Source organism: Ovis canadensis, chromosome 24 (genome assembly GCF_042477335.2).
Source record: "Ovis canadensis isolate MfBH-ARS-UI-01 breed Bighorn chromosome 24, ARS-UI_OviCan_v2, whole genome shotgun sequence".
In the NCBI taxonomy this organism is placed as follows: Eukaryota; Metazoa; Chordata; class Mammalia; order Artiodactyla; family Bovidae; genus Ovis; species Ovis canadensis.
Genome location: NC_091268.1, coordinates 56,772,271 through 56,796,291, shown reverse-complemented (window position 1 = coordinate 56,796,291; position 24,021 = coordinate 56,772,271). Strand labels below are relative to the sequence as shown.

General features: G+C 57.2%; 1 long non-coding RNA gene across 3 annotated transcripts; it reads right to left on the bottom strand.

The window, feature by feature from the left end:
• Positions 1-791: 791 nt before the first annotated feature.
• Positions 792-20,539, bottom strand: LOC138428674 (uncharacterized). 3 transcript variants are annotated; one of them, XR_011252540.1, is made up of 5 exons: positions 20,017-20,522; positions 19,253-19,468; positions 17,382-17,512; positions 2,651-2,763; positions 792-2,125 (listed from the first exon to the last, which is right to left on the bottom strand). It is a non-coding gene; the product is annotated as an uncharacterized lncRNA (long non-coding RNA). The 3 variants fall into 3 exon arrangements; XR_011252541.1 differs by lacking the exons at positions 792-2,125; positions 2,651-2,763 and adding an exon at positions 11,733-13,022 and having other exon boundaries at positions 20,017-20,539; XR_011252542.1 differs by lacking the exons at positions 792-2,125; positions 2,651-2,763 and adding an exon at positions 14,657-15,755.
• Between the last annotated feature and the right edge of the window lie 3,482 nt (positions 20,540-24,021).

Sequence of the window (24,021 nt, the reverse complement as noted above, 5' to 3'; positions counted from 1 at the left end):
TCCACCAATAAACTGGCTTCACCCCTTTGTCAAAGGCCAGCTGAGTACACTTGTCTGGGGCTATTCTGGGCTCTTGTTCTGTTCCATTGGTCTATTTGTCTAATGTTGCTAATGCCATACTGCCATGATTGCTGGAGCTCTGCAGTGAGTCTGGAAGGCAGGCAGCACTGAGAGCGGGAACACCTGTCTCCCTGGACACGCCGGGGACGCTCAGAGTTCAGCCCACAGCCTTCAGTGCAAGGCCCGCATCACCACCCACACTGAGGGGCATCCGGCTCCAAAGGACCATTTTATTTTTACCACATTTATTTATTTGGCTGTGCTGGGCTTCCCAGGTGGCGCTCGTGGTAAAGAACCCATCGGCCAGTGCAGGAGACTTATGAGATGCGGCTTTGACCCCTGGGTCGGCAAGATCCCTGGGAGAAGGGAAAGGCAGCCCACTCCAGTGTTCCTGCCTGGAGAATCCCACGGACAGAGGAGCCTGGCGGGCCACAGTCCACGGGGGCACGAAGAGTCGGACACGCCTCCAGCAACATAGCATGCACGGGTCTTCGTTGTGGCCTGTGGAATTGGGATCGAGCTCCCTGACTGGGGGTTGAACCCGGGCCCCCGGCATTGTGAGCTCAGAGTCTCAGACACTGGATCACCAGGGGGGTCTCCAGAAGCCCTCTCTGTTTACAGGTGAGGCTGGAGCCTGTGTGGTAAGCCCAGACCACCTGCTGTTAGAAGAACTTTAAAGACAATAACAGAATCTGAACACCCTTATCTGCACCGTGAAGGGTGCAGCAGCGGAGAACTGGAAAGTAATTTTTATTTAAAAATATTAACCGAGCAATTAGGGTGGGAATTGTGACTTCTTGCCCAAGGAGAGACAGTGAAAGGGAGGAGAAAACACGGAAGTCACCTGGCGGGGGCTCTGCTGCTCAGCCGGTCTCAGGACCTCTGTGTGCAAGGATACCTTCTTGCCTGGCATTGTCAGACTTGATCGTATTGTCGATAACCAAATTGTCAGGAAAAGATTAGAATTGCTTAATCAAGTGAGGACAAAGGCTAGGAGATGAACTGTCCATCTGTCAATAGGAATAGAAGCAAGGATTAGAAATTAGTGGGTGGCTTAAGCTGATATTTTTAGAATCCCACTCGAAAGGGATAAGGATTCTAAAAACAGGAAAATGGTAAATGCTTTGTGAGTCAGTAAAGGCTCACCGCCAGTCTCATGTCCTTTGTAAAGAAACTGTTACGAATGACTTGGGAGGATTTAGCCGTGAAATTGCTTGAGAAGCGGAATTTGATCTGAGCCAGGCAGCCTAGATTTATGGGAGGAAACCCGCCCATAGTTGTGATGGAGATTTTAAAAGATATTGTATTCACAGCAGACAACGCGGTTGCTCTGTGCGGCCTGCCTCTGTGAAGAATCTGGTAATGCTCTGTTTAAAGATTTACTCTGAAGGTAAGAAGTGGGAGAAGACATGAGAAGCAATGTGTCTCCAGAGCCCAGCATCTTCACGCGGACGCTCACGCCTGCCTCACTGGCGGCAAAGCCGAGACAACGCGTTCGCTGTCCTCCCCGCGCACGGAGCCTCGTCTGGGGCAGGGCCTTGCTCGTGGGTTAGGGTGTGCGCAGGCTGACAGCTGACACCCGTGTGGAGGTCTAAGCAGTGAGGAATGACCCCCACATGTTGCTAAAGCCAGCCTCCTTCCCTCCCTTTTTACTGGGTCTCTCCATTGCTGGCTGTGCGGGGTCTCCGCTGCTGGCGCGGGCTCTCTCGAGCAGCGGCGAGCAGGCCCACTCGCGAGTTGCAGTGCTCTGGCTTCTCGTCGCGGTGGCTTTTCTCGTCGCGGAGTCCCGGCTCTCAGGTGCATGGGCTTCAGTCCCTGTGGGTCCCGGGCCCCGAGGCACAGGCTCAGTAGCTGTGGCCCACGGGCTTAGCTGCTCCGCGGCATGTGGGATCTTCCCGGATCAGAGGTCGAACTCGTGTCTCTGAGCCACCAGGGAGGCCCCCTTCCTTCTCACTGGAAAGAGCAAGCGCTTCTTTCCGTGAAGGGAGCCAGCTTCAGAGTCCCTGGTGCGGCCTTTCCCTGAGGACGAGATGGCTGGTGAATGCCCCCTGGGCAGACAGAGGCGCTGATGGGCAGTGGGAAGCATGATCAAAGGTGCGAAGAGAAAAAGAAAAACCGGACCAATTGGACTTCACAAAAATTAACATTCTGTGCACCAAAAGACAGTATCAGCAAACTAATAAGGCAACTCAGAGAACGGGAGAAAAGGCTTGCAAACCATGTGTCTGACAAACGGTTAATATCTGGGCTATAGAGAGAACTAAAACTCAACAAGAAAAACACAAACGACCTGGTTTTAAAATGGGCAGAGGACCTGAACAGACTTTCCTCCAAAGAGAACAGATGAGTGGCCCAGAAGCGCATGGAAAGGCGTTCGGATCACTGATCATCAGGGCAACGCAGACGGCAGCTGCAGCGGGCTGCCACCTCACACCCTTCAGAGTGGCCTCTACTTAGAGGAGAAAGAACGGGGCTCCCCTCGGGGCCCAGTGGCCAGGACTCAGGGCCTTCACTGCTGGACCTGGGTTTGAGCCTTGGTCGGGAATTAAGACCCTGCAAGCTGCAGATTTAAAAAAAAGATCCGGCATACCGCAAGGAAGATCAAGGACCCCGAGAGCCGCCACTATGGCCCGGAACCGCCAAGTAAGTGAATAAGCACTTGCGCGCGCTGCGGGCTAAGTCGCTTCACTCGTGTCCGTTTTTCTGAAAATGTAAAAATAAACCAATAACATTTAAAGTAAAAGTTTACAAACAGCTCAGTTGGAATATGTCGCACGCTATGCAATCCACCTGTTCAAAGTGTGTAATTTAAAATGTGCAATTCAGTGGTTTTTCGTATATTCACAAGGTTGTACAAGGGTCACCACTAACTCCAGAACATCTTATTATTTCAAAAAGAAACCCTTCCCACGGAGGACTGACCGCATCCTCCAGCCCTGGGCAGCCACGGCTCTGGCTGCCAACTCTGCAGATTCAGGTAACTGGAGTCACACAGCCTTTCGGCTTCTGATGAGGCGTCAGATTTTCAAAGTTCTCCCACGCAGCTCCTGCCGGTGCTTTCCTTCTTCCGCACGTTGCCGTTTGGTTCTGGACACCATCTTTTACCCAGCTCGGCTCAACTTTCACCTCCCCGGGTCCTTTTCAGATTTAAAAGCTCCAAAATCCGGGGGTTCCATGCAGGACTATGTTGCTGTTTCAGAAACCGACACTGGCGGGCTGCTGACGACCTGCCCTCTCAATAAACCACAGGGACTGAACGCCTTACTCCCTTAGACACACAGCCCTAGTTTCTTTTACTGAAGATGCTTTTCCACTTGACTTGCTCCCGGATGACGCCAGGGAACCCTGAACATCACGCGGCCTCACTCCTGCCACCGTGTGGTCAGAGGCAAGCATGACACCCATTTGGACAGGAGCAGACCCGAGAAGCCAAGTCGGCTCAGGCCGTCTGTCCTGCGCTGTCGCTGAGGCTCTCAAGGCCCAGAGCTGGGCTTCCCACGCACTTGGCCACACGCAGACCAGGCTGGTCATCGGAGACACCGCCTGCCGTCTACAGCCGGGGCTGCCAGCGCCCAGTCTTGGCCTGTAGAGTAAGAGTCTCCGGGGTTGCGACTGTGCTGGAAGAATCCCAGGGTAAGAACCATCGCGCCGACCGGAACGCCGGCTCACACCTGTGGCGCTGCTCCTGCCCGCCCAGCACGTGTGAAAGCGCTAGGGTGGGAGTGGAGTGGCCGAATCCGGTAAAGGCCCTTATCAAGCTGTTCTTTAAACTGGCATGAAAGGCACACGACGGAATCAACATGTTAAGGAGAGCAATTCGGGGCACTTGGCACACTCACGATGGCACGCACCCACCACTTTTACCTGGCGGCTCCGAAACATTTCCGTCACCCCAAAAGGAGACCCCCACCGTTCCAGGCGCTCCCCGCTGCACGGCCCCATCCCACCCCGCCGCCCCTGGCACCCAGTCATCTTCCTCCTGCCTCTGGGATTCGCCTGTTCTGGACGTTTCTGAGAGATGGACTCACACACCGTGTCCCTCCGCCGGGCTTCTCTCACCGAGCGCCGTGTTTCCGAGGTTCGCAGGCCCCGCAGCTGCGCCCGCGCTTCGCCCCTTTCGGTGGCGGAGCCGTGTCCCGCTGCGCGGATGGGCCTCATGAGTCTACTCGCCCCTCGGTGGCCGGGGCCGCTCTGCACGCAGACTCCGCTCCCCAGTCGGCTGATGGGGGACTCGCCGCCCGCCCTGTACTCTGCACAGTGGGCTTGGGGGCGCACCCGAGGGGCCCCTCCTCGCCCCTCCCCGCGACACTGTGCCTTCGAGACCGGGTGGGGCTGTCCCCCGTTCGCCCTCTGCAGCCCCGGCCGGGTCGTGAGGCGGAGCCGCACCCTTCTTGGCTGTCCTCTCACCCCTGCGGGGGCATGATGGGTGGGTGCCCGGGGCCGTGCAGTCACAGACTCGCAGGGAGCAGGTGCGGGCCCACGCAGATGTGAACTCTCCTTGTAGTTGCAGAAGTCGTGGCCGAGGTCGCGAGGGGCCCTCGGAGCACGACGTTCATCTCCAGCTCCCTCCTGCCACCCGCCAGCGTGGGGCCACCCGCCGGTGTGGGGCCCTTCGCTGAAGTGACCCCGCAAGGGCAGCGTCACCAGCCTGGAACCCCCACAGCCCTGCAGGCGGGGGGCCTTGACTCTGCCCGCTGTCCTCAACCCCACGCAGCTGGCCAGCTGGGCAGGAGGCCCAGAGCCAGCAGCGAGCCGGGCGGATCCACAGGGGCCCCGGGCGGATCCACAGGGGCGCCGGGCGAGGGGCAGAGGCAGTCCAGGTGTCAGTGCTGGGGTCGCCCGTGGGTGAGCCAGTCGGGTGGGGTGGGAACAAGATGGAGGGACCAGATGCTTGGGGGTCCCCGAGTGCTCAGGGAGGCACGGGGTTCCCGCGGGCCTGCGGCCCCTGCAGCCTGCTGAGGCGCTGCTTGACCGTGTCTGTCGTCAGGCCCCCGACCTTCAGAGGTCAGCCGGCGCTCCGCTGATTCTGGTTTGCCTCCTCGGAGACCCTCCTTTTTCCTCTGACTCTATGTTTCTGTCCGTAGTTTCTTTCTTTAGAATCACCTTCTCCAAATTAAGTCACCCAAATTCCCAAGTAAGCCGAAAAGCCGTTTTTCTTGCAGATCTTACGTGAAGGTAATTTAAGGCGAAAACTAATAAAGACCCCAGGTCGCAGCAGCAGCACGGTGGCAATCTAGCCGCTCTGGGGGCGGATGGACAGTATTTTAGGGAAAAGAAAGCAAAGCAGAAACGAGATGAAAGTTATATTCTGTGCAAAAACACCTTTACAAAGAAATAGTAAAGATGACTCCTATAACTGTAATGCGTCTGGGGAGACATTATTTAATCGCAGTGAAATAAGAGGTGGTAAGTCTAGCTGAGGTTTTGCAGGATCAGGATTACGTGAGTTTCCTGAGAAGACGGGAGGGTGAGAATTGTTTCATAGGATATTTAAGATTCTGGAAGTGAAAGTGAAAGTGTGAGTCGCTTCAGCCACATCCGACTCTGCGACCCCATGGACTGCAGCCCAGCAGGCTCTTCTGTCCACGGGCTTCTCCAGGTGAGAACACTGGAGTGGGTTGCCATTTCCTCCCAGGGGATCTTCCCGACCCCGGGACTGAACCCAGACCTCTGCACTGCAGGTGGGTTCTTCAGTATCCCAGCCTCCAGAGATGCACACAGAATTTCGAGTGCCACCGACTTCAGCTGGGCAAATATCCTAGCTCTGAGAGGCGGTCAATAGTCTTTAGGACTCCTTCCAAAATCTCATCACACACAGAATTCAGCAACAGAAACAGCACGACCTGTGCCACAGCAACTTCGGTGACTCTCCAGAGCATTCGACTGAGTGACAGAAGAGCCGATCCCCAGGGGCCACAGGTCGCGCGAGTCCACTCACACAACACTCTTGAAGTGGACGGTTATGGGGCTGGGGAGCAGATGAGCGGCTGCCAGGCAGTAGGGGTGGTGGGAGGGAGGTGGGCGTCGTGTAAGAGGGGCCCCCGTGGGCTGACTGCGGTGGTGATACGGGGGCCTGCACATGGGGCGAAACCCAGGGGGCTAAACGCGCCCATGCCCGGAACGCGTGAGGGGACACAACCAGGGGAGCGGTGCCCACGTCCACAGGGCATCGACGCCAAAAACCTCCTCGGGCCGCCCTCTTGGGCACCTGTGTGGCCCAGCTGCCCCAGGTAAGATGGGGGTGGGACGTGCCCCAGGCTCAGCTCCTCGTGCACGCGGCGGGGTCCCCTGGGACCCCAGGCGCTCTTCACAGCGGGGGGCGCGCTGAGTGCAACATTCCGGGGTCCTAAATTCAGTTTTTAAACTGTCTGTTTGCCTGCACTGGGTCTCCGCTGCGGCACGCGGGACCTGCGGCTCCGTGCAGAGCTTCTGCTGCAGAGAGCGCACGGGCTCTCTCGGACCCCACGGTTGCGGCGGGTCGGTTTAGCTGCTCCGTGGCGCCTGGGATCAGTTCCCCCAACAGGGATCCAACCCGAACCTCCTGCGTTGCAAAGCCTGTTCTGAACCACGGGACCACCGGGGACGCCCCTGCGTATTCTGCTGGTCTCCCCATTTCCCAGCTAACATCACGGTGTGAATGCCGCTCCGTGGCCAAGCAGGAAGGAGGCATGTAATTCATGGTGTCATGCGTGTGGCTGCACCCTGCCACCCCTGCCGCTCGGCCGTCTGGGTTTTTGCCCCTCGATTTCAGAACCGAGCACTCCTGGGGGCATCACCAGAGTGAGTCCTGCTCAGAGACTTCATTTTCTAAGAAGCACAGGGTTGGGAAGGAAAGTTGCCCAGAGCATCTGCTTGCTTCCCAGGCACAGGACTGAACTCGCCATGAGTAAGCTGGACCCCTCCTCCCGCTGGGCTCGGTTTTGTGCGGTGAAGCTGGGGGTCTGCAGGGGAGGAAGGCCTTGCGTCTGAACTGCACCTGCTTTGGAAAGGTGCTTCTTCACCGTCTCAGCACGCGTGTCTCACCCAACGCCTGAGAGTCTGCCCAAGACTCGGTGCTGCTTCCAACTGTCAGGAGAGGCCGTGGACCCTGTGGTGGGCCACACCAGCCACGCCCTCCCTCCTGGACCCCAAGGGCGCAGACAAAGCACGTCATGGCTGAGGGGGGACTATTTTTCCCCACGAATGTGCTACTTTGGGTACAATGTGGGAGAAGAGGCCTTCAGTTCCGTCTGGGAAGGCACAGGATAAACCTCACTTTACAGAAGGGTTAGGGTTAGAGCAAGACTCCCATGTCTTCCCTTCTGTGCGAGTGTTTGCCAGAGCTGTTCTGGTTCTGGAGGGGCCTGGACTGGCCTTCTGAGCCCTCGCCCGTCCACGGGAGGGGCGGCCTGCTGGCTGGCTGTTCTCTGTGAGCCAGGAAGAACACCAAACATCCTGCTTCCAAACCAGAGGCGAGAAGAGAAGTCAGCAGGGAGAGCCCACACAACGTGAGTTTTCCCGTCTGGCTGCACCCCATCCTCTGCCCGCGGGGGTGAGACCCTGAGGTGTCAGCCCTGCCGGTCTCTGCCGTGCTCCACGTCTCTGCCTGCGTGTCAGCTTGAGCACACAGGCTTGTCAGCTTTGTTTCTGTCCAGCTGAAACGTGGTTTCTTTAAGGACAGAAAACCATATGCATGGAAGACAGGAGTCTTCTCTGCCGTAAAACCGTTCTGGGTACCAGAGGGGATAAAACATACTGGAAGTTCTAGGTGTTCAACAGAATCACCAGGACTCCCACAGGCAGAGACAGTGGCTGCCCACCCTGCCTGCCCGACCTGAGTAGCTTTCCTGCAGTGATGCAGGGGGTAAGCCTCCTGGGAAGGACGGATTCTTCCATGACCATCAGAAGTGCATCTCTCATGAGGTCAACCTTAGCTCCAGACAAAGTTGGGAAGGCTGCCTCTAGCGGTCCCGCCCCTTGGGGGGGAGACCCAAGTTCAGCTGGCTGCTGAACTGAACAGCCAGCTGCTAGAATTCTCGATCTTCCTCCTGAAAGCTGCCCCTTGCCATTCTTAATCGTCTCAGTCAATGGCAGCCCAATCCCCCACCTGCTCTGGCCAATGCCCTGGAGAGATCGATGGCTCGATTCTTCCCACCAACCTCCAGTTCTATCCATCAGCATGTCCTGCTGACAATATCCCGGACCCGCTGGCCACTCTCCCTCGCTGTCACCATGGTGACACCCTAGCCCAGGCCACCGTCCTCTCCCCCAAGCCATCTAAGTGGACCCCCTGCTGTACTCAGTAAACCAGGAAGGAGAGCATGTCACTTGCCTATTTAAAACTTTCCAGTGATTTTACATCAGTCCAGGTCTAAGCAAACAGACTCAACTTCAGGTGTGAATAACCAAGGGATTTAAGGTAGGGAGTTGACTGCACAGAGGTGAGGCAACCGAGAGGCAATGCACCTGCCACCACCGGAATCCAATGCCGCTTCTACACCAGAGGGACGAGGCCGGGGGTGGGGGGCGCTGCGGTCAGTGCAAACTCCCTGCTGTGGCCACATCAGCCTGGGGGCACGGAGCAGTGCCCGGCGCGCTGGTGCTCAGTAAATGCTGGTCTACAGGATGGACAGATGAGGGAGGGAATCGGCCTTCCCACTGGGCGCCACGTTCAGACTTCCACATCCATCCCGGAGGCGCCGGCGGCAACACTGGCCTTTCCCTGGGCAGTGGCCGCCCCTGCCGGGACCCCCGCCAGGGCAAGTGCAGCCTCCACATCAGAGCCTGGCCTCCCGTGTCAGACGTCCTCGGACTCAAGTCCTGCCTCTGCCCCTGCCCACTGCTGCCGCATCCCTGTCAGTAGGGGGACCCTAACACGGACAGCTGCCTGGTAGGGTGGGTGAGGGTCCCCAGCGGGCCCAGTCTCAGGGCCGTGCAGCAGCAGGGGTTGGGGGGCGCCTCCCCAGAGGACGCCCGGCCGGCGATGCTCCGGGGACCGCTCCTTAGAGCGGGGCGGCGTGTTCCCGAGCCTGGCCATGGGGTGGCGCTGCTCGCTAGCCGTTGGCCTGGGCGGCCCCGATCCGCCTGGACGCAGGCCCTCCTCTGCCAAGGGCAGCTCTGCCTTTGACACTTAGTGCCCGCTGTCGTGGGCTGACCACAGAAGGGGGACTTCTTCCAGGAGCTGGACAGGAGGTCCTCTGGCAGTCTTTGCTGATGTGGATTTTGGAAACTCGGGGAAGGGTGAGACGAGGCCTTCCTGGACCCGGTTCCAGACAGCTCCCTGCAGAGGACGGGTGGCACACAGGCCCTGCCACCTGGACGGCCAGCGCCCCACACCTCTGGCCAGCCCTGCAGACACAGGGCCGGGGCACCCTGACTCTGGATCTTGGGGTTCAGCCTGGGTACCCAGTCTTTATGTTAGCTGCCTTCTACGGTGAAATCTGATCGCGGAACTGCTGGCGCGTGTAGTAGCTGGCCCTTCTATTAAACACTCACTCACTGCCTCTCCCGAGCTTCAGGGCCCTCACCCCCCCAGCCTCCACGAGCCCCAGCAGCGTGACTGGTCGGCACTGCGGTAGAGAGCCGGCCTGAGGAGGCCAGTCCAGAACCCCGCCTGGGGGTCAGCGCAGGGGCAGCCCTGAAGCTGGCCCTCCAACGGCTCGGGGGACCCAGAGGCCCGTCCCCAGAGGCCCGTCGCCCTGCCTGCCACCCACCCTGCCCACTGCAGGCTGCCCCTCGTGTTTGTCTCCAAACTGTGGCCCACCTGGCTCTGAGCTGGGGGGGGGGTGTGTGGTGTGTGTGTGTGTGTGTGTGTGTGTGTCGGGCTTAGCTGCTCTGCAGCGTGGGGAACCCTTGGCTCTCTGAACCTGCAGTGTGGTCCCTGCACTGGAAGGATTCCTAACCACTGGACCGCCAGTGAAGTCCTGGGACCCCTTTCCTAAAATGCTGTTTCATGTGATCAGAAGCATGGTTCTAATCCTCAAGCCAACAGGAAGCTGTCCAATGAACTATCAGAGGAGCCGCTCTCAGGTCCCTGGTGAGAAACACAGGGAAGCCCTCGTATCTTGCAACGAGCAGACACTTAAACGGCTAAAATTCCTGCCCACTGAGACTCCTTTCACGTGGCAGCACTGTATGGCAACCAGCTCGCCTCATCTGACAAGTCAGATCTGCGGCCAGTTCGGAAGGAGCTAGGAACCCCGAACTTTCTTATACAAACCTCAGCAGCAAAGGCTGCCCGCTGGCCTAAGTCGGACACCTGGCTGCCCGCAGGCAGGAGACTTCGGCAGCTCCAGGTTCCTCGGTCTGGGGCGGGCTTCCTGAGGGTGAGAAATGCTCGCTGGCAAAACGGCCTGCAAGCCCAGCTCCAGCAGGAATGGGCGGTAAGATGAGCACGGAAATCCTTGGGATGTGGAGGATTACGGTCTCCATAAATATTTATGGAGCAACAGCAGCTTCTTAGGCGGCGTGCACAGGACATCTGCCACCGAGGCCGAAACACAGTCTGGATATTTCCATGCGTCGACTCAAATAATGTGCTGCTTTTTTACAAAGTGAAATCGTAATTTTAAAGTGAAGTTTTGGTCAAGGGGCTTACTTCCTTCTAAATTCCTCATCGACCGAAACTGCCTGCCTCCAAGTTTTCAGAAGCAGCTCCCCACCCCCGGATTCTGACCCCTTGCTGTATCCCGCCAGGAGACCACCCCAGTGTCCCCCCACACTGTCCTGGGGAGGGTGTGGGGTGTCCGCCCCGGCTCCTCCTCAGCCTGCAGCCCCGGGCGGGCAGGCGTCTGGCTGGCGGTTTGCCCGCTTGCCCGAGTCCCTGTGAGGAAGGAGCCCGGCCCGCCTCCTGTTGTTTTGGGTTGTTGTCTCCACAGCGCTCCCGTACATATGGCACGTGGAAGCAATTACAGCAGAGAGCTGCAGAGCGGCCAGGCTCCCCGCCCGGGGCGGCGCCCACGCTCTCCACAGCGTCTGCACTGTTACTTTTCAAGGCTGGATTTCAGTGTCAGCCGACAGAAAACAGAAGCGCTTCTGTGCGGAGAGGAAGCGGACCTGCAGCTGCTACCGGCAGAGGCTGCGTTTGCCACCTCCCGTCCGGAAACTGCCGAGGGCCGCGGGTGTGCCTGTACTGCCGTCAAGGCCATGCACGGGAGACCTCGGGGCACGAAGGTCGTGAGGGCGTGTGCTCTGGCCTGTCCGCCCACATGTCACTGGGCGAGATGTCACGTGGCATGCGGACTCCACAGGCACTCACAGCAGCTGACATGCCGCAGCCGCCACCAGGACACGTGCGCAGGCGTGGCTGCTAGGTGGGCTCTGGGCCCGGAAGGTAACAAGTTCTGGTCTCCTTTGTCCCCAGATGATGTGTGCACGTGATCAGTCACGTCTGATTTGTGTGACCCCATGGACTACAACCTGCCAGGCTTCTCTGTCCGTGGGATTCTCCAGGCAAGAACACTGGAGTGGGCAGCCATTCTCTTCTTCAAGGGATCTTCCCGACCCAGGGATTGAACCTGAGTCTCCTGCATTGGCAGGTGGGTTCCTTACCACTGAGCCAGCAGGGGAGTCCCCCAAAATCATGCAAAGCAAAACAGGGATCCCCAGTTTTCTTTCTCTCAGCCCTGATGAGAAAAGAACCAAACTCCCTAAGTGTGAGTTTGTGGAGCAAGGCGGGGGACAGTTTACATCACTTGTCAAAGTCAAATGGCCTCCGTTTACTGATAGTCGACTTGATAAGCTCCTGCATACGGTTAATTAATATGTGGACATTTAAACTGGTCATACTTGAGCAGGAAGGAGCCAGAGTCTACCCAAACTAAAGCGGGCAGCGATTCACCCTCTCTGAGTATGAAGGCATATTCTTCACCGTCACAGGGGTGGAGGGGCCGTGAACTTGAATATGTGAGTTACGGCAGCAAAAGGAAGATGCACGGAAAACGCTGCCAAGTTCAGACCTTAGTGACGCGTATCAGCGCTTCACGACGGTACAGAGCGCAGGGGCGAGAGCAGATGAAACTTCAGTGGCGATTTAGGCTGAATGACGACACGCCCACTTCAGTATTCAGGACCAGGCGAGTAACTTGCTCTGAACTTCCAAGTAACACTTCACTTTACTTCCAAACTGAAGTAAATGGCGTCAGGCCAGCCAGAGGCCGAGGGGTGGTTAGTCGTCACACCCAGAGCAGGGGCTGCTGCTCCTGCTTCTCACCCCAGCCTTCGTGGCCAGGACGGCTGGGCGAACGGTCCGGGGACGACACGTGCGTGTTTCACTCCCAACACATGCGTGTTTCACTCCCAACTGGGCAGCCATTGGGTCGTGTGTGTGTGTGAGAGAGAGAGAGAGAGAGAGATCCTGGCTGGGCAAGTCAGAGGACCACGAGTCTCCTAACTCTGCTGCGAAAAAAAGACAGAAGCTGCTTGCGGGCAGGGAGCAAGGTGCTTCTCTGGGTGCCGTGATGAGCTCGGGGTTTATTTCTACAGGCTGTGATGAATTCCGAGGTAGCATCGGGCTCAGCTGGGCTGGGTGGGAGCCCCAGGGTTCCCTCCCTCCGGCCTGTGCTCACTGCAAGAGATGGCCTGCAGCATCAATTAGAGGACAGCGCAGAAGCAGAGGCACTCAGCTGTGCGCTTTGCTTTCAGGAGATAAGGTAGTCTCTGGGACGCAAGACACCAAGGTGGGAGAGTTGGGTGGGACGAACTGGGAGATTGGCATTCTGGTATACACACTGTTGACAGAACTGTCTCCGAGGCAGGAGACGCAGGAGATAAAGATTTGATCCCTGGGTTGGGAAGATCCCCATGGAGGAGGGCTTAACAACCCACTCCAGTATTCTTGCCAGGAAAATCCTGGCGGGCTACAGTCCATAGGGTCACACGGAGCGGGAAACGACTGAAGCAGCTGAAGACGATCCACGTCAACCAGGCAACTCATGCGGGCCACTGCACAGCCCAGGGAGCTCCGGTCAATGCTCGGTAGCGCCCTGCGTGGGAAAGCGATCGAGAAAGAGTGGGTTTATGTATACGCACAACTGACCCACTCTGCTGTGCACCTGAACGAACACAATGTTCAACTTTACTCCAAAAAAACTAATAAAAAATGTGCCCAGAGATTTCACTATCACTCGAGTACTTGGAAGAGCATTTGGGCATCTGGGTATCCATAGGGTTAGTGGACCCAGGGTTCAAGGGTTGCACATAAAAAACCCCAAACCCTTGAATGAGGATGTTTTCCGCTTCTTTCTCCAGTGAGAACCACGCTCCGCTGCGGGCCCCCCGTTCCCTTCACTGCAGCAACCACGCTCTCAGCTCGCCTGTCCCGCCATCAATTACAAGTGTCTTATGGTCCTCTGAACCAGTGTTTTCAGCTTAATTTAAATTGAGACTAGATATCACTACTACAGGGGCAGCAGAGGATGAGACAGTTAGACAGAGTCACCAACTCAGTGGGCATGAATCTGAGCAAACTCTGGTGGACAGGGAAGGAACGGGAAGCCTGGCGTGCTGCAGTCCGAGGGGTCAAGGGCCGGACACGATGGCGACTGAACAGCAGCAGATGGTGACTGTGGGCTATCCTTCAGGCTTTGAGGCGCTCTCCGTCTCTGACACACGCGCGTTAGCACAGCAGAGCTAATCCGACTCTTCACCCTGTTGCCCGAGCCAGGACCCAAAACTGCACGCCCTGAGATGGGGTGTCTGTGCTGCCTGCGACGTCACCCAGAACCGGCTCCGCCTTGAGTTCGGCCCCTGATGAGCCCTTCCATCACTCCGCCTTGTGCAGTCGGTGCCGTTCACTGAGGTTCGCTCCCGTCCGCCTTTTTAAAGACCCCCCGGGGCATCCTGCATGTTGCTCCTCCTCCTGACTTTCCTTATCTCCCCGGTAGCTCTTTCGGCCAGGCGGCGTGTGAACACGCCCTTCTGTCGTTATCTCACCTACGGCGGCTCAGGAGGCGTGCGCAGTCCTGCACTGAGGGCCACGTTCTCCCAGCATTCTGAAGACGTTCTTCCGTTGGACCTTGGACTCCACCCTGCAGCTGAGAAGCCTGCATTCACACCACACATCTGCAGGGAACCTGGTGTCCCCTGCTGACCCCTCGTGAGATCAACCCTCTGCCTCTGGTAACGGTGATTTCGCAGCAGAGATTGGGATACGGACTTTTCAAGTGTCCTGCTTGGGACGTAAGTCTTGCGAACCCACTAAGGTGTTTCCCTCATCGCTTCTGCGCAATCCGCGGGCACGCCCTCTGTGCCACTTCCCACCCCCTCCTGGGAGGCCGGGCCGGGGGGTCACCTAGGCGGCTGCGTTCTTCCAGCTTTCTCGTGCCGTCCTCTCACCAGCCTCCTGGTCCCTCTGTCCTCCCACCCGCCCGGGCTCCATTTGGGTTCCATGCGCAGAAATCACTGGAACCTCATATGTTTACTCCCAGTTCCCTCTGTTCCTTTACTGCTCTCAGAACACCTCACTCATCGCAGAGGTGCAGTGAACACTTGGTGATCTGACTGAGTTTTCAGAAACATCAGCAACAAATACCCAGAATTCTGAAAGAAAAAAAAAGTTCCCGCCGGGAACCTCATAAAACAAACAGAGTCACGTTTATAGACTCTCTCTTAGACGTCCTGTGTTCTCCTGGCGGGAGCCCCACCTCGTTCAGGCCTGGCCTCATTTATTTTGGTCCCACACACACGAGCTTATTTTGATAAGTGCACTAACGCTCCCACACTCTGACAGGTGAGTCATCACCCCGGCTCCCTGGTGGTCGCCAGCGTCCATCACCTCCTGCGAGAAGGTGGGCCTCGCTGCCCACGGGCTCGGGTCTGTTCCCTGAGGCCAGTTCTCCAGCAGGTGAGCCTCTCAGGACGGTTCCCTCCAGAGAGAGAGCTTCACAGGCAGAGTGTGAACACCCTCCCTAAACCGCACGCTCCCCTCTAGCAGGACGGCAGGCTGTCCTGGGCTTTGCAGGTGTGCAGGGTGGGACCCCGGCTTTCAGCTTCCACACCGGCCGGCAGGGCCCTCCTGCGCGGCTTTGTCCGCGGCCAGAGCGGGGCTTTTGTCCAGCTGTGGGAGCGCGCCCAGAGCGGGGAGAAGCTGTTCTGCACAGCGCTCCCAGGAAGCACCCCCTTCACTGGGTGTGGATTTCCGTGAGTCTGGACACCTTTCACGTCCAGATGGTCTAATTAGGCAACATGCTGGTTTTCAAAGCACTGGGAGCCTCAGCTCTGAGCCTCCCAGCCCTTCGTCCTGAAGATTCCAGTCAGAACAGAGGGCGGCCAGTGGAGGGCAGGTCAAGGACTGAGAACCAAGCTTCAGGGTCTAGACAGAAGCCCATTTGTCCCTGGGCTTCCTCCTCCGAAGGAAATGACCCCAGAGCGTTCCTGGGATAACGGTGAGGGTGGGGAGGCCGGGGGAGGGGAGTGGGAAGCCTTGCTGGCTGGCCGGATGCCAGAGTGAAGCCCAAACACCTGGGCACCAGATGTGCCTTGGGCTTGAGGCCCACTGTTGCCCGGCGGCTGCACTTTCCACCCAGAGCCAAGCTGCTGGGCCGGGACACCGAGGACAGGCGCCCGAAGGCAGGCCTTCCTGCCGGCCCCCTTCTCTCCCACCTCCAGGCTTTGGCTCCCGGCTTGCCTGCTGACCACGGCGGACTTCAGCCTGGATGCCCAACACCAGAGCTCGGTCCTCGTTTCGCTGACTCACCTCCTGCTTCCGTGAAATTTCACTGGAGGGAGATGCGCTGCTAAGTATACTAGGACAGGGGTCCACACCACGGGCATGTAGGGGTCAGGCGGGGAGCCACGGGCGGGCCATGCTGCCCAACCCACGACCATTCCTGGACAGTCAGGAGTGCCGTGGTAGCGTCTGCTGCGCTGGAGTTCCCAGGCCAGGGGGACACAGAAGGTGAAGGCCGCCGCGGATCTGCTCTGGCTCGGGGAGCAGCTGGCTCCGTGGGAGCAGGGCAGGTTCTGCCTTCCCTCCTGGCAGGGTCCGTGCCTGGCTGTCCCCCTCTTGAGATAACAGGTTTGGAGGAAAGGCAGGCTGAGTTCGTGCCTGCTCTTCCGCCTTCGCTAGCGCTGGGCATGTCCCTGAATCTCTGTGAGGATGACAGACGGTAACCCAGGCTTTCCAGGACCCAGAGCATTGGGGAAGCAGGGTCCAGCACACTCCCTCGCCTGTCCTCACCTCTGGGGTCCCCGGGGCCTGTCCCCTTGCAGGGGTTTTCTCTCTGGTTGAAGTGTTGGACGATTTTAACATACTTCCATTTAAAATGAGCAAGTTTAGGGTGGAAAATGGATGTGGCTGACAGTAATATCCATACTCTGCCAGGAAACTTCGCTGGGGCCTGGCATCCCCCCGGGACACGTGTGTCAGGAGAATGGAGGCACACGCGGCCCACAGGAATCCCCCAACCCCTCCCCCAAAGGAGCTCCACAGGCGAGCAGCCCGCCAAGGCAGGCGGCTACTGTTCCATCATCCCCCCCCACATCACGTCTACGGTCCCGACCTGGGACGGGGAGGAGGACATCCACTACGTAAAAGCAGAGAGCAGAAAGCCCGGGGAACGACCACCTGGCCCAGCAGCTCCTCTCCCAGCTGAACTGGGAGAACTGAGAACGAGGCCCCAGACACACACACACACCCACGCACGTGCACAGCAGCTGCGCACAAGACAGAGGTGGAAAGAAGTACCCACAGCGGGCGACACACGGCGAGCTGCACCCACGCTGGGTGGGGGCTCGGCCGGAAGGAGCGCAGCGCCAACACATCCACAGCCACGAACCCCGAAAACACGGCGCTCCGTGAAGCAAGCCAGAGCTCAAGGCCCACGGTGAGCGGCTCCGTTACGTGAAACACCCAGAACAGGCAGATCCAGAGACAGAAAGAGCAGCGGCCACCAGGGGCGGGAGAAGCGGGATCGGGTGACCACCAGGGCCCAGGGTTCCTCGGGGACGAGGAAGGCGATCTGGGCGGAGGTGGCGGTTGCAGGATATTGTGATGGTATTAACCATGTTCTCTGTAAGATGGTGAATTTCATATTACGTGAATTTCGCCTTGAGAAAGCCACTGCAGGGACTTCCCTGGCGGCCAGCGGTTCAGACTCCAAACTTCCAACGCAGGGTGCCTGAGTTTGATCCCTGGTCGGGGAACTAAGATCCCATAGGCCAAGTACCAAGGCCAAACACAAAAAGCAAAGGAACCGCCTCATAGAATCATGCATCCACCCCAGGGACAGAGCAACTCCCCCACTGCGTGAAAGAGCGGATCTGTATCTCTGTGAGAATCGCCTCAAACAGAACAGAGCAGAAGTTCGCCTGCACCCCCCCGACCCCAGACGAAGACGACCCACCTGGCAAGCCACCTTGACCATAAACTTCCTCCTGGTCTTAACCAGCGACATCTCTCTCTCCGAACTGCTCTTTTTCTGATTTGGCTTGTTTCACATTTGAAGTAACTTGGGATCAGCTCTAATATTTTTTGCTTTAGAAAAGTAGTAAAAATTAATTAATCTACAACTGTACTGATAGCAAAAGTTAATAGAAATTTTAATAAAAATACCACCTCAATAAGCTTCCCTATTGTTCTAATAAATGAAATAGTAGTTTAGAACTGTAGATAAAAAAAATTAATAAAACAACGGAGACTCGGGACCACGAAGCTCAAATAATGGGACGCAGCCTCTGCTCAGCCCCTCCAGCCGGAGCACTGAGGGGTGCCCTCCGTGTGCAGCTCTCGTTTCGTGCTGCGTACTGGAAATGTTCCCCAACGTTTAACGAATGCGCCTTGTTTGGCAGCTTATTTTGAATTATTCAGAGACGTTTACCCAATACCAAAGAGGCTTGGTGGCAACTTTAGCAGCCGGGTGTCCAGACTGTGGTGATATATTCACAGAGAAAGTAGGCAGGGAGAGTTCTTTAGGAAAACCCAGACTCTCAGCCACGAGCATCGAGAAAGCTGGGCTCTAAATGCCTGGCAGGCCAAGTCTCCGGGTGGTTTCCTAGGGGGAAGGAAACGGTGTTTGTCTGACCGCTTTTTCTTTCCAGCACTGTGACCGGAACTTGAGGGTGGGGGAAACCACTGACCCCAGGGAAACAAAAACAGGGCTCGTTTTCCGGGACAGGGGCCTCTGGGTGCAAAATCAAACGGCAATGTTTCACTCGGGTAGAATGTTTTAAAAGGTGAGGGAAGAGTGGAAACGAAAGTTGTGGAGAAGAGGAAAATCTTTGTTAGTTGGTTTTAATGAAGGCAGCTTTTCCTTGCTAAATCCCAGCACCAAAACCTAAGTGAATTTAAATGTTTAAACAGAGGGGTGTTCGCTGTGCTGAGCACACAGAGAGGAGGCAGTCTGACTTCAAGGCCCACGAAGGGGCAGAGGGCAGAAACCGAGGCCTCCCAAGGGAGCGTCCACACCTGCAGGGCTGCCTCCGGCCCACCCAGCGCCCCCCAGGAAGGTGAGCGGGGCTGCCCTCTGCGGCAGAGGTATCGCTGAAATGGGATCCCTGGGCCCCTCCTGGGCCACCTTTACTCCCTCCCCAGAGAGGGGGCCAGAGAACCAGAGGGGCTCCTTTAGAAATAAGCACATTCGGAGGAACAGAGAAAGCCATAAAAAAGCCTCCACGGGCTTCCGTACCTGCAAAAGCTCTGAGACCCCAAGCCTGGGGGCCAGCCCTCCTGGAGAATACCCGAAAAATCTTTTTAAAATTATGGAAAATTTCACTATGAATGAAAGTGGAGAAACTTAACAGCATGAACCCCCATGTGCCGCAAGTGCACCCCTCTCTCCTCTCTACCCTTTTTCCTTTATCGCAGGGAAAATATACATAGCGTACGATTTACCATTTTAGTATTTTTCCAGGGTGCAGTTCAGGAGCATTAAGTATATTCACGCTGAGACCGTCCCCATTTAACACTGAGCCCCTCCCCCAGCCCCTGGCCCCCACCCCCGCTTCCTGTCTGCATGACCCTGACCCCTCTGGGGACCTCACAGAAGTGGGGTCACACAGAGTCTGTCCCTCTATGTCTGGCTGATCTCTCTGAGCATCACTCCCTCAAGCGTCATCAACCCCTCCACTGTTTTTTAGGCTCAAGAAATCCTGAATCCCAGAGAAACACAATCCTCAGTTCAAGCTGTAACTGCCTTTCCTTTCGTTCGGAACAATGACGACACTTTCCCCAACTCTCCCCCAGTATAAATTCACTCGGTCCTCACGGCCAGCTCACCTTGCAGCGGAGCTGGGCACGTGGGGCTCAGGGAGGCCCGGAGGCTCCTCCAGCATTGCTCGGACAGCAGCGGCTGGACGCTGAGGGCTCCTGTGCGGGCTCTGTCCCAGGGCCCTTTTTGCCTCCCTCAGAAGGACGGTTTCACTTCTGCAGAATCCGTCATTAGGCCACCTGGTCTAGGACTTTCCCACGCGGAGGACAGCGGGCTCCTGGGGCCTGCAAGATGACCACAGGGGGCACACAAACAGGCAGTCTTCAATAACCGTCACTTATCTCAACAGTCACTTGTCTCTGTATGAGAGAAAGCAGCGGGCACGTTGAACCTGGGATTTCACAGACTTGGTTGAGGATGAGGCTGAATTAAAAAGAAATTCTGGAGAACTCCCCCGCGGTCTAGCTGTTAGGACTCACCACTTCTACTGCGAGGGACCCGGGCTGAATGCCTGGTGAGGGGCCTAGATTCCACGTGGTGCAACCAAGAGTTCATATACCACGACTAAAAATCCCACATGCGGCAACTCTGACCTGGGGCAGTCAAATAAAACTATTTTTAAAAAAGCAATCCTGGGGTATTCCCTGGTGGTCCGACGGTTAGGACCCGGGTTCAATTCCTGGTTGGGGAACTGAGATCCTGCAAGCTTCAAGGTGCAGCCAAAAACCTTAGTTAATTTTTTTAAAAAGCAATTCTGCTTGATGTATATTTAAAGAGAAACAGAAAATACACAGTGGTGTGTGGATACCACAGCAAGACTTCAGTAACTGACCTTTGGGAGACACTGAGTCCAGGGGGCTTTCTTCTCTGGAGAGTGAACGAAGACAAGCCCCCGCCACCCAGGACGGCCCCCCGGGAGCCCCGCGCTGCCCCAGAGCCGCAGCCCCAGACAAAGCCACCCTCTGGGGAGCGGCGGGGGCCACGCCTCACCGCGCCCGCCACAGCCGAGCCGGTGCCGCCGTCTGAGCCACAGGGGCCTCCGCCTGGGGCCTCCCCGCCTGGGGCCTCCCCGCCTGGGGCCTCCCCGCCTGGGGGCTCCCCAGGTCAGCCCGTCGCAGCAGGACCCTGCCTGCCGCCTGCCCCGGCTCAGCGCCTCTGAGGCCCGCGGCCCACTCTCGGGCCCGGCCTCCCAGCCCTCACCCCGCGACTCCCAGGCCACCCTCGCCCTCCGGCCACGAGCGCCGCACGCCGCCTGCGAGCTGGGTCCCGGCGGTCCGGGCCTCGAGCAGGGCCGCCGGGACAGCGCGCCGCCCGCCGCCGCGCACGCCCGCCCGGGCCACGCGCCCCGCGGGCCTGCCGGGACTCCGGGCGGCGGCCCCGCCCCTTCCGGTTGGCGCCCCTGGACTTCCGGCCCCGCCTGCGTGTCTGGTCAGGTGGCGGCGCTGGGCTGCAGTCGTCTCCGTGTGAAGGCCTGTCGCTCGTCACCCTCCACACACGGCCTCCCCGGCCCCATGAGGCCGTTCTCGGTGACTTCGAGGGGAAGCTTCGCAATCGATGGGCAGCGCCCCATAGCTGGGGGGTGGGGGTCAGCTGGACCCTCCCCAGCCCCCCAAACTCGGTCAGGCCCGAGCCTTTATTCCGTCGAGTGTTTGAAAGCAGCGGCGGGCTCTTCGGTAATGAAGCCGCCTTGAGAGCGGGGGTGGTTCACCCGCTACGCAGGACACGCTGGACACCTGAGCCTGGACCCTGGGCCCACCTGACTGGTCAGAGGAGGAGGGGTGACTGGTTCTGACCCCCTCCCCTGCTTGCCCTCGTCCGTAGGTCCAACAGTCAAATAGGTCATGTGTCCTGGAATCAGACTGGCCGAGGCAAAGCGTCCAGGACTTGGCCTCCTTCTGCCCCCTGAGTAGCCTGCAGGGGAGCGTGTGCCAGTCACTCTCCGGGCCAGGAAGCACCACGAGGGCTGGGGGTGAGCCCGAGGAGGGGAGCCTCTACCCCCACCGGCTCCTGGGACCAAGATCCTCTTCCCAAGGTCTGCTAGGCTCTCTCTTTGCCTGCCACCGCTGTGTCCCTGGGATCGAAGGCTTTCTTCTAAGGAGGACAACAGCGAGCCACTAAGAGCAGCCTCTTGTTCCCGCAGGAGCCTGGGGATAAGCACGGTGGCCGTGTGGGAAGGCAGGACCAGAAAGCCCGCTGTGACTTGAGTTGTAAACCTGGGCGTCTCTCTGTTGTCTCAGCTGCCGTCCGCTAGGACAGGGCTGAGTCCTAGCTGGTGCCCGTGATCCCAGCGGGCGTGTGGTTCCTTCTCATGAACCTGCGGCCTCTCTGTCTGGATTTCTCCCCCGGCAGCTTGCAACTCACGATGTCTGCAGCCTTTAACTTTGAGTCAATTCAGGCTGTCCAGTAGTTCTCCGTTTTCTCCTGGTGGGTGGAATAAAACTAGCCAAGTCAGAGACTCATAAACTCTGCCTTTGTTTATGAATTTCTTCAGAGCCAGTTAGACATTCATGAATCAGAAACTTCTGGGCAGCAAGGAGCTCAGACTGGCGTGGGCAGGGGGGGCTCGGGGGGAGGCCCACCCGCGTGTGCTCTCCTGCAGACTTCCCCTCCAGTGCCTGCCTCAGTTTCTCGTGCGCAGAGTAGCTGGATGGGCTCTGGTGAGAATTAATTAACAAATGTCCATTAAACGCTCCTAGGGTGAGTGTTCTGCAGCTGCTAAGTGGTCTTAAATAATTACAACCTCAAATGAGGAGCTATTGTGTTGTCGATCTGATGCATGAAAATGTTGTGCTGTGTCTTTTCACAACGCCTTTATTTAACGAGAGTTGATCTTGGCAATTTGGTTTATTTTCTCAGCCCTTTTAATTTCAGACTCAGGGGTTATTAGCAGATAACTGCTCATTTCTGCTGTAAATCAAGAAAATGCTCATTAGAAACCCAATGCTGTGATTGCTAGGAGTTTGGGCTCATAAAGAATGGGATGATGACAAGATTTGGTGCTAAAAATGGGCTACATTAAAAAAATTTTTTTCTTTGTTGTTGTTTAGGGAAAACTAAATGGCCTTTTCTGAAGTGAACAACTTCTTAATTGCTTTGAAATCCAAATCATAGTTGACGAAGATCCATGGACATTATCACATTGACCTCAGGGCTGTCGAGGATGGAGTTACAGATGGCTGTGAGGAGCCTCCCCAAAGCCACACTGGGTGCCCAGACTGCTCCGATGGTGTTAGCATCTCACTGACGGGACGGAAAGGTGTGGTTTCCACCAGGCTGGAGCCAGCTGGCACCCACAGAAGCAGCTAGAAAACAGAGGGGGCCAGAAGTGATCTCAAGACCATGTCTGTAACTCACAGACGTGAGGTTGCCAGGGATGGGGGTATTGCCAGGGAAGTATTGGGAGTTTGGGGTTAGCAGATGTGAACTAGTAAAACAGGATGGATTAACAACAAAGTCTACTGTAGAGAATGGGGAACTCTATTCAGTACCTTGTGGCAGACACTAATGGGGAAGAACACGTGTATATATGTGTAACTCAGTAGCTCTGCTGTGCGGTAGAAATGACCACAACGTTGTGAATTAACTATACTTCAACAAAATTGAAAAAGATCTGTAAACTGAAAAAAAAAAAAAAGAATGCTGATGTTTAAAACAGATGTCCCAGGTGGGGACAAGTGGCCATGTTGATCCACAGAGAGAGTTTTCAGGCCTGCCTGACCCCCACATTCCTCATTTATACAGTCCTTCCCCGACTGGTAGAATTTCTTTTTGCAAAATTATCCTTGTCTAATCCATAGAGACGAAAGTGGATTAGTGGTTGCCAGGGGCTGAGGGGGGAGGGGCAGAAGATGGGGAGTGACTGCTGATGGGTATGGGATTCTTTGGGGGGCGATGACAATGTTCTGGAATTAGTGGCGATGGCTGCTCGGCTCTGTGAATGCGCTGGAGACGCGGCACTATACGGTCTAAAAGGGTGCACTTGGTGTGGCAGCGACTTCTCAATAAAGCTATTCAAGAAGCACCCTCGCCTCGCGTTGCTGGCCGGACTCCAGCTCCTGGACCTCTGGTCCCCAGCGACAGTGGCAGGCCCCCAGGGGGTGCCTCTGCCGGCCCTGCTGGCTGTGCTGGACTCTGTCGCCAGCTTTCGCTCCTGCCCAAAGACCTGCAGAAGCTGTCACGTGCAGAGCGCTCGAGGGCCGGGCTGGGGTCAGAATTCCAGGCTGCACCTGAAGTGCAGAGGGCCTGGACTTGGGCTGCAGCACGACGCTGCCGTGTAAAGTCCCTGCAGGAGGAAAGCCAGAGTGCGCCGTGGGCTCCAGGCAGCGGGCTGGAAGGAGTCAAGGGGCCTTGTCTTCTTTCTGGGTTCTTGGCAACCACTGGACCCTCTGAAAGGAATCATGGTTACCCTGTCGTTAGGTCAGCAGGGAGATGGCAGAGCTGCCCAGAATCAGGCCTCGGGTCCCCCAGCATCGGGGCTGGGGCAGGGACAGTGGCAGGCTGGTCAGCAAGTTCCTGCTGGAGGCACCACAGGTGCCTTGGACAGCCCTACCGTGTTCGCTCTTCTTTCTCTTGCCATCCCTTTATTTTAAATGCTTAATGAATTTTAAAAAAAAACTAGTAGTCTAGACAGGCTTAGAAACAGGAACTTCCTTCTCCTAGCCTCGACATGGGATGTCTCCAGGGGACATGTCGGCGCCTTGAGGACAGGCTTGCAGAGGGCCACCACCAGGCCCAGAGAGTGGCATTTGCGGGATGGAAAATGAGAGCAGGCAGGATCTGCGTGTACAAAGCGGGGTCTCCAGGACCACAGTGTCGCCAAGACCACAGTGCTTACGAG